Consider the following 10,887-nt stretch of genomic DNA (forward strand, 5'->3'; position numbering starts at 1 on the left):
TACAGAGACCATGGGAGAAGGGTGTATACTGAAAGTCTCCTTTCATAGGCACACATGAGCCCACCAAGATAAACCTCACAATATTCCGTCCAGACACCAAACACTCCAAAGAGGAGGCAACGAGTGCCTCTGCAGAGGTCTGGCCCAGAATATAGTGGACAGCCACAACCCAAACCACTGGGCATGCCACATATAACAGACACTCCATCATGGGTCAGCCTGTGGAACTCCATGACATCTTTATCCTAAAGAAATTACTCTCAGGTTAGAAAATAGAAGGTGCTTTTCTAATGCAGAGAGGAGTACAGATACCTGAACTAAGGCCATGATGGAAGAATCAATTGATGCCGAGGCAAAGGAACAGGAACTGGTTATGGCTAAGAAATTGAAGTGAAACCTGTACATGTCACATGCCAGGGGGAGGATTTAAGCAGCAGACAAGATACTCATTCTGGATCAGATAAACCTAGAAGGAATCCCTGAGTCTTGGACCACAGTGATAAAGGTGATAAATATAATTAAATAAAATGAAGAGGCCCTTATGAAAAGATTTATTGGCAGGATGGATGCAAAGTTCAGAAATCTGGCAGAACTAGAGGATCCAACGAGGTACATGGAATACAAATACTGGTAAAAAAGAAAAGAAGCGAAGCAAAGGAGAAAAGGAATAATGATGGAACATGACAATGGACTTTGGGAAATCCATGTCTGCAATGAATATCTATGAGTGTTTATTGTAGTAGACTTAGAAGAGCAGAGTCTGTGTCATCAGAGTTCTCATCCTCATCATCCTCGCCTCTTTGTCATCGGGAGCGGCATCCTCATCTACGTCGCCTCTACGTAAGAAATGGCCCCAATCGGTCGGTTTCATTTTCTATGCTTGGTGTGAAATAAAGCTTTGCTTGATTTTCGCTTTCAGTCAGTCTTGTTCCTTTGATCACAGACTCTAACATTGGGGGCTCACCCGGGATCAAATAACAGGACCTGAGCCAGCATTAGTATTTATGGGAAAAGCCTCCGGAGGTGTTGGGATCCTGTTCGTCTGTGTGGTTGGAACTCCCAGGGTATGGCCACAGGGGACAAGCTGGACTCAGCTATACTCTCCAGGGCTGGAGTGGATGCGGGGATGCCCCATTCCTCTGTTGGTAGATCGACATGGGATTTGAGTCCCCCTTGGTGGATGAGGGGGTTTGAGGCCCCCTAGATGGTCAGGGGGTTCAAGTCCCCCTAGATGGTCACCAGGGCATATGGTTCAGGATGTACTTGAAGATGTGCTCAATGTCAGGCAGTTAATGTGGGAAGAACTTAAATGGGTAAGGTTCCTGTATAAACTGAATATGGTGAGGTTTAGCTTGGAAGGCTCTGGTGTGCCTGTGAAAGGAGGCTTTCAACCCACTCAACCTTACTAAGACCTGCTGAATGCTGTGGTCAAGAGAGATGATGTGGGCAAGGATTTCTTCTAGTCCCCATGGAGGATCTGTTCTCCTGGTACTAAGCAACGTGGCCTGAGGAAGGTAGACCTGACAGATTTCCAGGGTTGGGACTACGTGATTGCAGGCAAGGCAGCTAATGTCCTCACCATCCTTTCTGTGGCCACTAGCTCTGGCTTTATGCTGACGGTGGTAGAGCCCCAAGATTCTTTTGCCACATTGAGGCATCTCCATGAAGAGTGCACAGCAAGAAACAATAATCATACCACTGTGTCAACAAGTATTGTTTCTGATCATGGTTTCCAGACTGTCTGCACCCAGTGGCTTGATGGTGTGCTCTGCAGGAGAAACACGGTGTTCTCTGGAGTCTATGTCTGTCAAGCATGCTGATCTGAGATACCCGGGCCTCAATTTCCTTTATTTGCAAGTACTCATGCCATTCAGACCATCTCCATTTCTAAGCCAACAGCTATGGGTCAGCATCCAATTTGTGGGTTCCCAGTGTCCTCCTCTCTCCTGGGCCTTTGTCTTAGGCTAGGCTCCTTGCCCTCTGAAGCACCAACCGTCTTCTTCTCCCCTAAGACATGTCTACACCCTTCTCCCATGGTCTTTGAGACTTCTTCTCTCTTTCACTGTGGAGTTTGATTTCAAGGTCTCATGTTCATTGACACCATGATTCCATTGATGTGGTCATCTTCCTGTCATGCTGATGGCTGAAGACAATCCTGGAGCTCCCAGACATTTTTGCAATCTCCCTGTCCTCCCAATGCACCACAGACTCTTACCCAGCCATAAGCAAGAAGGAATATTGGAACTTGCCACATGTGGCAGAAAGGTGGTCAGCATTGGGCTTTGGCCCATCTTTCAGTCACAGAAAGACAAATCACATCTGATATCACTAAATCCTGGAAGGAAAGGAACATGTGAAAAAGAAAGAAAAAATGGCATGCAGTGAGACTCTAACCGGGCACACAAAATTTGGTGTTTGTTCCATGGCAGGTTAGGGAGAGTCTGTGTTTCTAAGAGAGGATTAAATGGGATATTCATTGCAGGAAATGTGGCCGAACGAGATGGAACATGAGTTTCAATATGTTAGAAGGTGAATTGTGATCTAAAGAAGAGCAGCTTCATATCTCTTAAAATCTCAATCTAAGTATTTTGTGAAACGCACCCTCCCTCCCACCTCCCCCCCCCCCCCACACACACTGAAAAGTGTCCCACAGAATTTAGGGAGCAAGTGAGGAGTAGCACTCATGGAAACATACCTCAGTGCAAATACCTTAAGGAAAAAATATCAACTTTAGAAACCGACAAAACCGGAAAAGTTAACTTCTTACCTACCAAGAAGTAAATAAAGCATTCAGGAGTAAACTCTCCTAAGCAACCAAACCTAAAAGTCTCCTACACACAAGTGTGCCAGCAAATGCAAGACCTGAGAGAAAAGGGTACATTCCAAGACACATACCAACTACCAAGAATAGGACACGTACATAAACATATGACATCTCAGGTAATGACAAAAGTGTTTGAAGAATTCCTCAAATACCCCCCAACACCCAAAAAGCCAGGTCAAATCAATTTCCTGCTCAGCACTCTGAGATATTTAATGAAGGCAATGCCAGTTATACTCATCTAGTCCCAAAATGTAGGAAGAGGGAAGAATCTAATTTGCATTATCCAAAGACCCAATTCATATTAGGACCTCAAAAATACAAATTGCATAGCATTTTAATCAGTAAGATAATAAAATAATACTTCATTTTTTGCCTCCTTCTTTCTTCATTGACATGGGAAACGGCCTGGTTTTCTTTCTTTTCAATACTTTGTCCTTTGTTCTGGAAGCCAGGCTTTCATTCCCACATACTTTTGTGAGGTCGTGTTCCGTGATTCTTTAGTTGCATATACCACCGAGTGCTCAGCAACAGCATATAAGCCACACCACGTCCATACCATGAACCTGTTCCCTCATTCCTGGCATGTCTCAAATTTCTGTAACCCTCAGCTTGGTTCCCAGAGTCCTGAATCTCTCCTGGTTTGTCTCCCTGTCTGACTTCTTTTCTTTCCATTTTCCCTTGATTTTACTCATGTCCATGGTACTCCTCATGGGCTACATATGAGTGAACCCATATGATATTTACCTTGGACTCCTTCTGATTTCATTGAAAATAACACAGCTCTGTGTCAATCATGTCAAGGCGAGTATCAGGGCTTCATCTCACTTGATGTCGGAGGTATAATATGTGGCCTGGATGGACCACACCTTCTTTATCTAGTAGCATGCTGAAGGGCATCTCGGCTCCTTCCACAGTTCTGTTAGAGTGGACATGGCAGGCCATCGATTTAGGCAGTTCCTTTTCCTCTGAATTAAGAGAGTTGGTCAACATGGCTCTCCCCATGACTTTGGCACATAAAGTTAACTGATGATGACAGGTGTGCTCTCCAGGCCTCTTCTTTCAGAGGTAGCGATCATGCAAAATGTCACTCTCCTTGAAGCTTTTGCAAAGGTGTTTCAGGTAAAGTCAGCTAGACAGAAGCCTCGTCTCTTAGGGCTGGTGTTTCAGAATACCAGGAGATCAGAACACGGAGAGCATAATGCATCCATGCCCTAGCACGTTTCCTTGAAATGTGACTTTCCTTCCCTTATTCCTTTCTTATCATCCAAGCTGACCAAGCACCAAGGGCAGACCCTTCTCCCTAACAAATTGGTAGAAGACCCTACAAAAGTACGCTCTCACCCATAGGATGTCAAAACTCCCAGAGATCTCCTGATACCCAAGAGGCCTCCCTTTTGTTTGAGATCTCTAGACATTGCAGTAGAAATAGGATCCCCTGGCTCTCTGTGGAGAAATGTTGGCTGAAATGATGGTACACCGAATGTCATGTTTTTTTTTCTTTGTATAGAAAGGTGAAGTGGGAGAGAAATAGAAAAGACCACCTGAGTTCATGAGCAGGTAATCAGGGCTCTTCTTTGGTCCTTCCCAGGGCTTTCTATTAAAGCCATAGGACTCATAGCTCATGAGAGAGGGATTGCTGCTTCAGTGAATTCAGCTTCTATGACATCACAGTTTTTACCTCCTAGCAACCACTCCTCCCCAAACCATGTCTAGTCACTCCACATGGCTTTAATAGTCATGGGTTAGCCACGAGGTGCCAGAGCCCTCCCAAACCATGGAAGCTGCCTCGTATTTCACCAAGATAGTTTTCTAAGTGAGTTTGTGTCACCTTCTCCATGGCCGAATTTATAGTCTTTGGCCAGGACTGTTCCCACCAGCCCTCTGCACTCCTGAGAAGGGCAAGCATCAAAAATTCCATCTTAGCCCCTGAAAAGTCAAGAAATGGCCAGGACTACAAGCAAGCCTCAGGCCAGGAACTCCACGCTCCAAACATGTGCATGTCCTCCGACCCAGTCAGGACCCTTGTGACCAGGACAAGGGTCACCCGAGGAAAGCTCCCAGTGAGCACCCGCAACCATGCCAAAGACATGCCTGTAGTCTTCAACAGCGAGGACACGAGTTCCTCTAGCATCTTCAATAACCGTACCTAGAAGGCCTCCCCATCTTCCAAGCTGACCATGCACCAAATGCAGACCTTACACCCTAGAATCTTGGGCACAGGACGGACTCATTGTTTTGGAGCCAACAGGAGCAAGCACGTAGCCTGGTGGAGGAGACCCATTGCCCATGTGAAGCCATCAGATAGGCTTTCATGCTAGTTTCAGGAAGACATCATGTATCTACAAAAGGACTCCTTGAAGAGGATTCAATGGCCGAAGATCCCTGAGCATTCCCGCAGGGTGTTGCAGCTTCCTTTTTTGGAAGTTATTGAAGATGCTGCAGCACAAGTCTGCCTTAAGCCTCCCATTTTCATTCTGCAATGGTTTTCTTGGGATAAACAAACAGTGCCTGTTGAGGATGATGGGCATGTTCTAAAGGAGCCAGGTGAGGAGGAACAATGGGAGAACAAGGGTCCATTGCATCAGGACAAAGAGCGGATGCTCCATGCTGGTGGGGAGATGCAGGAAGACAAAGTAGAGGAGAACAAACAAGGGAGCTAGAGAAAAAGTCTGGCATTTTAGGATGGTGGGAGTTGCTCTGGACCTGGCTACGTTCCATAGGGGCATAGGTTCAAATGGAATTAAGCATCTTCTGGCCCCCTCAAAACTTATCAACTGTTTCTTGTTGTTGTTGTTGCTTTCAACGATGTGCTTGCACGTATGGGACAGAGAGAGACAGCGAGAACATAATCAGTGAGGGAGCTGGAGAGGGAGAAGCAAACTTGCCTCTGAGTGGGGACCCTGAGGTGGGAGATATTCCAATGATCTAGGGATAATTAGCAGAGCTGAAGGCCACTTCTGAACTGATGGAGACATGCCTGGACACAATCTTTGTCTTCTTAACACCTCATTGTTCTAGACAAGAACTCCTTCTCTGTTATTGTTTAGAAATGCAGGGGATAGGGTTTGGGCTTGGACTGGTGTGGCTTGCTGTATACAACGTGCTGCTAGAGGTCGCAGAGCTGGTCGCCTCAAAGTAAGGCACTTGGGTTTAGAAGCACTCTTTTCCCAAGCATATTTGGGTGAAGAGAATTCCTCCATTGCTAACATCGGAAGGTTGAAGGACACTATGTCTTGTGTTGTCTGCTTCTGTGGATGGCGCTGGGAGTCCTCTGTGCCTAGGAATCTGGATATCCTTTTCTGCCCCCAGATGAGGGATGTTTGCAGCTCCGATTTCTCAAAGAAATGTTGGGACCAATATTTTTTCTGTTTTCTAGGTGTCCTACAATAAGCACCCATAGACATTCATTGCAGTCACGGATTTCCCGACGTCCATTGTCATGTTCTGTCATGCTTCCTTCTCTCCTTTGCTTTGCTTCTTTTTTTCCCAGTACTTGCATTCCATGTATCTCATTGGATCCTCTGGTTCTTTTAGCTTCCTGAACTTTGCATCCAGTTTGCTAACAAATCTTTTCATAAGGGTCTCTTCGTCTTATTTAATTTTATTTTATCACCTTTATTTCTATAGTCCGAGACTCCCTGATTCCTTCTAGGTTTTTCTGATCCGGAGTGAGTATCCTGGATCCTGCTTAAATCCTCCACCTGGCATGTGACATGTACAGGTTTCACTTCGATTTCTCGTCCATGACCAGTTCCTATTCTTTTGCCTCGGCATCAATTGATTCTTCCATAGTTGCTTTAGTTCAGATCTCTGCATTCTTCCCTGTATTCGAAAACCACCTTTTGTTTTCTATCCTGAGAGTAATTTCTTTATGATAAAGCTGTCATGGAGTGCCACTGGCTGACACTGGACGGAATCTCCGATATATGCGGAATGCCCACTGGGGTGGGATGTGACTGCCCACTCTCTTCTGGGCCAGTCCTCTGCAGAGGCACTCCTTTCCTGCCTTTCAGAGTTTTTAGTGTCTGGACCGAATATGGTGAGTTTTAGCTTGGTCGGCTCTGGTGTGCCTATGAAAGAAGACTTTCAACTCACTCAAACTTACTAGACTGCTTTATGCTGGGGTCGTGAGAGGCTGTGGGCAGGGATTTCTTCTAATCCCCAATGGATGGCTGCTCTCCTTGTACTAAGCAACTTGGTCTGATGAAGGTAGTTGCAAAAGGTTTCCATGGTTGGGACTACGTGATTGCAGGTGAGGCAGCTAATGTCCTCACCATCCTGTCTGTGACCACTAGCTTGGGCTTTATGATGACGGTGGTAGAGCCCCAAGATTCTTTTGCCCCCATTGAGGCATCTCCATGAGCAGTGCCTATCACAGATGCACAGCAAGAAACAATAATTAAACCACTGTGTCAACAGGTATTGCTTCTGATCATGGTTTCCAGGCTGTCTGCACCCGGTTGCTTGCTGGTGTGCTCTGCAGGAGAAACACAGTGTTCTCTGGAGTCTATGACTGACAAAGCATGCTGATATGAGATACCTGGGCCTCAAGACCCTTGATTTGCAAGTACTCATACTATTCAGACCGTCTCCATTTCTACGCTGACAGCTATGTGTCAGCATCCTATTTGTGGGTTCCCAGTGTGCTCCTCTCTCCTAGGCCTTTGTCTTTGGCCATGGCTCCTTGTCTCTGAAGCATCAACCATCCACTTCTCCCTGAAGACTTGTCTACAACCTTCTCCCATGGTCTCTGCAACTTCTTCTCTCTTTCACCATGGAGTTTGATTTCAAGGCTTCAGGTTCATTGACGCCATGGTTCCATTGATGTTGTCATTTTCCTGTTGTGCTGAGAGCTGAAGACAAGCCTGGAGATCCCAGACATTTCTACAATCTCCCTGTCCTCCCAATGCACAACAGCCTCTTACCCAGCCATAAGCAAAAGGAATCTTGTAACTTGCCACATGTGGCAGAAAGGTGGCGAGAATTGGGCTGAGTCCCATCTGTCAGTCACAGAAAGACAAATGCCATACGATTTCACTCACTCGTGGAAGTAAAGGAACATGTGTACAAGGAAAAAAAAGTACACACAATTCGACTCAAAAAGGCACACAAAATTTGGTGTTTGTTCGACGGCGGGTTATGGAGAGTCTGTGTTTCTTAGAGAGGATTAAATGGGACATTAATTGCAGGAAATGTGGCCAAACGAGATGGAACATGAGCTTCAATATGTTTGAAGGTGAATTGTGATCCAAAGAATAGTGCTTCATATCTCTTAAAATATCAGACTAAGAGTTTTGTGAAAAACACCCTCCCTCCCAAATCCCCAACCACACACACACATTTAAGAGAGTCCGACAGATTTAGGGAGCAAGTGAGGAGTAGCAATCATGGAAACAAACCTCAGAGACAATACCTTAAGGAAAAAAAGTATCAACGTCAGAACCCGACAAACTGTCTTGCCTATCAAGACAAACTTGCCTATCAAGAATTGATTAAAGCATTCAGGACTAAACTCTCCTAAACAACCTAACCTAAAAGTACCCTACACACAAGTATGCCTGCAAATACAATTCCTGAGAGAAAAGGATAAATTCCAAGACACATACCCACTACCAAGACTAGGTCATAAACTTACACATCTGACGTTGCAGATAATGATGAAAGTGTTTTAAGCATTCCTTCAAACACCTCCCAACACCCAAAAAGCCTGGTCAAACAAATTTTCTGGTCAACACTCCGAGACATTTAATGAAGGCAATGCCGGTTCTTCTCATCTATTTCAGAAATGTAGGAAGAGGGAAGAATCTAATTTGCAATGTCCAAAGACCCAGTCAGTTAAGGACATCATAGGAATCCAATTGCATACCATTTTAATCAGTAAGATAATAAAACTATACTTCATTTCTTTCCTCTTTTTTTCTTCAACTACATGTGAAACGGTATGTTTTTCTTTCTTTTCAATACTTTTTCTTCTGTTCGGGAAGACCGCCTTTCATTCCTCCTACTTTTGTGAGATAGTATTCCCTGATTCTTTAGTTGCATATACCATCGAGTGCTCATCAACAACATATATGCCACTCCACCTCCATTCCATGAACCAGTTCCCTCATTCCTGGCACGTCTCATCCGTGTAATGCTCAGCTTGGTTCCCAGAGTCTTGAGTCTCTCCTGGTTTGTTTCCCTGTCTGACTTCTTCTCTTTTCATTTTCCCTTGTTTTTACTAATGTCCATGGTACTCCTCATGGGCCACATATGAGTGAAGCCTTGTGATAATTCCCTTGGACTCCTTACGATTTCACTGAGAATAACCCAGCCCTGCGTCAATCATGTCAAGGCAAGTATTGGGGCTTTATCCCGCTCGATGTTGGAGGTATCATCTGTGGCCTGGATGGACCAGGCCTTCTGTATCCAGTAGCCTATTGAAGGCCTTCTTGGCTCCTTCCACAGTTCTGCTAGAGTGGGCATGGCAGGCCATCGATTTAGGCAGTTCCTTTCCCTTGGAATTAAGATTGTTGGTCAACATGGCTCTTCCCATGACCTCGGCATGTAATATTAACTGATGAAGACAGGTGTGCTGTCCAGGGTTCTTCAATCAGGGGTAGCGATCATGCAGAATGTCACTCTCCTTGAAGCCTTTGCAAAGGTGTTTCAGGTAAAGTCATATAGACAGAGCCCTCATCCCTTAGGACTGGTGTTTCAGAATACCAGGAGATCAGGACATGGATAGCACAATGTATTCATGCCCTTGCACATTTCCTTGAAATGTGACTTTCCTTCCCTTATCTTCCAATCTGACCAAGCACCAAGGTCAGACCCTTCTCCCTACAACAAATTGAGAAAAAAAAACCTACAAAAGGACACTCTCACCCATAGGATGTCAAACCTCCCAGAGATCTCATGATACACAAGAGGCCTCCCTGTTGGTTGAGATCTCTAGACGTTATAGTGGAAATAGGAACACCTGGCTCTCTCTGGAGAAATGTTTGACGAAAGGATGGTACAACAAATCTCATGTTATTTTTTCTTTATATAGAAAGTTGAAGTGGGAATGAAACCGCAAAGACCACCTGAGTTGATGAGCAGGAACTCAGGGCTCTTCTTTGGTCCTTCCGAGGGATTCCTATTAAAGACATAGAACTCATAGCTCATGAGAGAGGGATTGCTGCTTCAGTGAAGTCAGCTTCTGTGACGTCACAATGTTTTCACATCCTAGCAACCAGTACTCCCCAAAACATGTCTAATCACCCCACATGGCTTTAGTAGTCATGTGTCAGCCAGGAGCTGCCAAAGCCCTCCCAAACCTTTGGAGCTGCCTGGGTATTTCACCAAGACAGTTTGCAAAGCGAGTCAGTGTCACCTTCTCCATAGCCGAATTTATAGTCTTTGTCCGGGCCTGTCACCACCAGCCCTCTGCACTCCTGAGAATGGCAAGGATCTACAATTCCATCTTACCCCCAAAAGGTCAAGAAATGCTCAGGACTACAAGCAGTCCTCAGGCCAGGAACTCCATGCTCCGCACATGTGCATGGTCCTCTGTCCCAATCAGGACTTTCGTGATCAGGAAAAGGGCCACCCGAGGAAATCTCCCTGTGAAAACCTACAACCATGCCAAACACATGCCTGTAGTCTTCAACAGCGAGGAAACGAGTTCTGCTAGCATCTCCAATAACCATACCAGAAGGCCTCCCCATCTTCCAAGTTGACTAGGCACCAAAGGCAGACCCTACCCCCTTGAACCTTAGGCCTAGGACAGACTCATCGGTTTGGAGCCAACAGGAGCAAGCACGGAGCCTGGTGGAGGAAACCCATTGCCCATGGAAAGGATTTTGTGCCAGTTTCAGGAAGACAACATGTTTCTCAAAAGGATGCCTTGAAGAGGACTCGACGGCCAAAGATCCCTGAGCATTCCCGCAGGGTGTTGCAGCTTCCTTCTGTGCAACTAAATGGAGATGCTGCAGCACAAGGCTGCCTTAAGTCTCCCATTTTCATTCCACAATGGTTTTCATGGGATAAACACACAGTGCCTGTTGCAGATGATGGACATTTTCTAAAGGAGCCAGGTG

Source organism: Meles meles, chromosome Y, assembly GCF_922984935.1.
Source record: "Meles meles chromosome Y, mMelMel3.1 paternal haplotype, whole genome shotgun sequence".
Lineage (NCBI taxonomy): Eukaryota > Metazoa > Chordata > Mammalia > Carnivora > Mustelidae > Meles > Meles meles.